At 40.9% G+C, this 4,518-nt stretch overlaps 1 non-coding gene across 1 annotated transcript; it reads left to right on the top strand.

The window, feature by feature from the left end:
* The first annotated feature begins 504 nt into the window (after positions 1 to 504).
* On the top strand, positions 505 to 576 carry trnad-guc (transfer RNA aspartic acid (anticodon GUC)). Its single transcript has one exon. It is a non-coding gene; the product is annotated as a tRNA-Asp (tRNA).
* The last annotated feature ends 3,942 nt before the right edge of the window (positions 577 to 4,518 follow it).

The raw sequence follows: 4,518 nt of genomic DNA on the forward strand, positions 1-4,518 counted from the left end.
AAGCGCCTGGATAGGGGAGATAGGGGGAAATTGTTCTCATTGGTTGAAAGATCGATACCCACAGGGCACAAGTTTAAAGAAATCTGAAGAAGGAACAATGGAGACAAGAGGAAAAACCTTTTCACGCAGTGAGCTGTAAGGATCTGGAATGCACTGCCTAAATGTGCGGTGGATTGAGGAACAATTGATGCTTTCGAAAATAAATCGGATCATTACCTGAAAAGGAAATAAAATGCTGGGCTACGGGGAAAGGGTGACAATAGGTTAATTGATTCTTCAGGGGTTCAGCACGGACATGATTGGCCGAATGACACCCTTCTGCGCTGTAAGAATTCTATGATTCTATCATGGATATCAGATGCAGTCATTGAAACCGATATTTTCACAGCATCTGCAATAGCGAAGTCTGTCCGGTAGATGGCAGTGAAACAGCGATTACTGGCATTTTATGAAACAGACACACTGTCTCAATCATTACTGCACTGAACGATGTACCTGTTCTGTTCCTCGGTAGTATAGTGGTCAGTATCCCCGCCTGTCACGCGGGAGACCGGGGTTCAATTCCCCGCCGGGGAGGACGTAGCATTTTAACAATTACACTAAAAATAATCTTCTGTTGTGAGCGGTGTCCCGTTTTAAGGAGGTGTCAGCTGTGGCTCGGTTCATAGCACCCTCGCCTTTGAATCAGAGGGTTGTGGGTTCATGTCCCACTCCCGGAAACCAAGTACTGTGATTGTACTCGAAAGAGTTGCAATCTGTGACTGTTCATAACTCGAAAGAGTTTCATAATAAACTTGACCCTGTGTCTGTATATATTACACTAATTCAAGTCTCTGATCATATTACAATAGGTCGTGTCACAGTTGTTTATGTAATAGGCCCAATCTCAGTTGTTAATACACCGGACCAAGGCCATATTAAACTCGGCATTCCCTTCGTTATGACTGCATTGAGCCATGTCTTGGCTGATATGACAATCGCCCATGTTACACCACTAGTACTTGTCTCTGCTTATACTAAACCAGAACATGTTCCAGTTTGCATGACACGAGATCTGTCTCAGTTATTGCAATACTAGACCCTGCCACGTTTATACTAAACTAGTGGATGTCTCGGTTAATGCTGCACCAGTCTATGTCCCTGTTTATATTACATGATGCCCTGTCACTGTTATTATTGTTAATACAGTGTCTCTCTTATTGCTGCACTTGCCCACATCTCTGTTTATATTAATCCAGGCCCTTTGTTGGTAATTACTGCACTAGGTTCTGTCTCAGTTTACATTAGTCAAGGTCCTGTAACAGGATCTGTACAGTATACCCCATGTCAGTTTCCTTTCACCAGATCCTGTCTCGGTTATTACTGAACTAGACCATGTTGCTGTTCATATTACACAAGACCCTGCCTCAATTATTACTGCACTCGGCACTGCCTCACTTTTTATTCCAGTAGATCATGTCCCTGTTTATATTACACTAGATGACATCTTTGCTTATATTCTGTTAGACCGTATCTCAGTATGTATTTCCCTACCTGTCTCCGTTTATATTACGCTAGACTCTATTTCTGTTTATATTACACTGGACCTTGTCTCAGTTTTATATTACATTGGACCCAGTCTCAGTTTATATTACACTAGGCATTGCCTCAGTTTATATTGCACTAGACCCTGTCTCTGTTTATATTACTCTAGGCCCCGTCTCAGTTGATATTGCACTAGACCCTGTCTCAGTTTATATTACACTAGACCCTGTCTCAGTTTATATTACACTAGACCCTGTCTCAGTTTATATTGCTCTAGACCCTGTCTCAGTTTGTATTACACTAGACCCTGCCTCAGTTTATATTACACTAGACATTGTCTCAGTTTCTATTAGAATAGATCCTGTCTTTGTTATTGCTGTGCAGACCATGTCCCTGTTTATATTACACAAGGCCAAGTCTGTTGTTAATGCACTAAATCCTGGCTCAGCAATCTCTGAGACAAGACCCAGTCTCGGTTTATATTGCTGTCGGTGCTGTATCAATAATTGGAGCAATCAGCCCTGTCTCAGTATTACTGCACCAGACCCTGACTTTGTTTATATTGAAATGGATTATGTCTATGATAATATTACACCAGTTCCTGCCGCAGTTATTTCAGTGCTCGGCCTCGTCTCAGCTCTTCCGATTTCGGCCGTGTCTCTGGTTGCATTACCTGCGGCAAAGTCTCTGGACCTAGTGTTTGTATATACAACAGTCAAGCCTGTCTTAGTTGTTGCTGCACGAGTTCATACATGTTATATTACACACACCCTGTCTCTGTTTTTATTCCAATAGATCATGTTTTTATTTATCTTACACGAGAGGCAATCTCAGTTATTACTGCACCAGGTCCTCTCTAGGAGTTTATTAATCTATGCGCCGGATCAATAATTACTGTCCTAGCCCCGAGAGTAGATTAATATCAATTGATATTAAGCCAGGTACTTATTCAGTAATTTCTGCGCTAACCCTGCCTCAGTTATTTCTACACTAGACCATGTCTCTGTTATTACTGCAGTTCTCTATGTCTCTGTGAGTTGGAGGGGTAATATTACAAACAAAGATGTTGACGTGGGAATTTTTCTCCGGAGTTGGCCTAAAACGGGCGGTATTTGATGGCCCATTCTTTGCAGCACTTGACAGTTATTTTCATTTAGTTTCAGTCAGCGAAATTGTATGTCAGGTGTCGCCTGTTATGTGTGTTGTATGCAAAAAAAAACATGCCTCTTGCTTATACCGTCGTTTCTCAAAGATTAACGATGATCTTCACCAGAATGTTTCAATATTTAATTTTCTTTCACTCAAAATATAACTACGGATGATTTAGTACTGTAAATGTTTATTGATAACATGTTTCATTGTGCACTTTTGTTTAGGAAGTGATGTCATACTGACTGTGTCGTTACTAAGACGATCACGTCCATCATCAAACTCACTGAAGGTCTCTTCTCTCTCTGTCTGAGGCAGCGTCTAACTCACTGAACCTCTTCTCTCTCTCTCTGTCTCTGTCTCTCTCCACCCACCCCCCGCCCCCGCCCCTCTCTCTCTCTCTGTCTCTCTCCCCCGCTCTCTCTCTGTCTCTCTCTCTCTCTCCCTCTCTCTCCCTCTGTCCCTCTATCTCTCTCTCTCTCTGAGACAGTCTCTTACTCATTTCGAATCTGCTGTTATCTAATAACACTCTGAGGAGAAAATCCATTTTTTTCAGTAATTTCCCTTCATTTCTCTCAGTGACAACCTTCAGTCCATTCCCGCCTTCAGTGATTGTGTTCAAATGCAAAACTACGCATTTATTTAAGTTGCAGATTGTTTAACGATGTAACAATTTATTGATAAGTATTCTGTTGTGTGCATTTGTTGATAAAATGATGTCAGACTGACTATTTAGTTTCTGAGGTAGGTTTATCTGTCTCCGATGGTCAGTTGGAAAGTGAATTAAATCACATCGAGAATAACGAGCAGCTTATGAACACATGACCACTCAGCATCTCACAGAATTTCCTGATATATATCGAATGTGAGGTTGTTTCTTCAAATGTTGGCAAAAATAAAACATTATCTATACCTGACATGAGATAAATACACCTGTAATTCTCCGGCTTATTATTCCTGCTGATGAGAAGAATTGGAACTCCTGCTGCTCTCCAGAGAAATTCCAATATTTCTGCTTCCACTGTTTTTATCGTTATCTTCACAAATTCCTCCGCAACCACTCGAATCATTTTTGCCTGATTGGTCTGTCTGTGTGTTATATATTCAATGTGATCTTAACCAAAATAAACCAGGATCAAGTGTAGCATAAGCAGAGAGCGGACCTGGTGTAATATAGGCAAAGATATGGACCAGTGCAGAATAACAAAGATGAGAGCTCGTGCAATATAAAAAGAGATATTGGCTAATGAGGTAATGACAGAGACAGGGCCTGATGTAATGTAACCAATTATATGGGCTAGTGCAGTAATAATCGAGACAGGCTTGGTGTAATATAAATGGAATTATAGGCTGGTGCAGTAATAACGGTAACAGGACCTGGTGTAATAGAAACAGAGATATGGAGTAGTTTAGTAATTTGGAGAGACAGGGCCTGGTCAAATATTATCAGAGAAATCGGCTGGTGCAGTAATAACAGGTACAATATCTGGTCTAATACAGACAGAGACATGTGCTAGTACAGTGATAACACGAACTTTCCCTGGGAGTAACATAAACAGAGAAATGGGCTAGTTCAGGAATAAGAGAGAGAGAGGACCTGGTATAACATTCGAGTAAACAGGTTTTTATGTAAGCATAATTGCAAAAATGCTTTGCATTAAACAACAAATGAAAGAGGTCATCGTGGATCACTAACAGAAGCAGGGTCAACGTTAACAATATCAGAAACAGGTTCCTATTGAAAAGTGATAGGCACAAGGTTTTGAGAAATAAAGAGTGAGGTTTGCATGTGAATTTCAATAGCAGGTCGGTTCTTAGTGCAGCCATTACAGAGACAGCGTTTTA

The sequence above is a fragment of the Cetorhinus maximus genome, unplaced genomic scaffold, assembly GCF_964194155.1.
Source record: "Cetorhinus maximus unplaced genomic scaffold, sCetMax3.hap1.1 HAP1_SCAFFOLD_740, whole genome shotgun sequence".
Taxonomy (NCBI): Eukaryota; Metazoa; Chordata; class Chondrichthyes; order Lamniformes; family Cetorhinidae; genus Cetorhinus; species Cetorhinus maximus.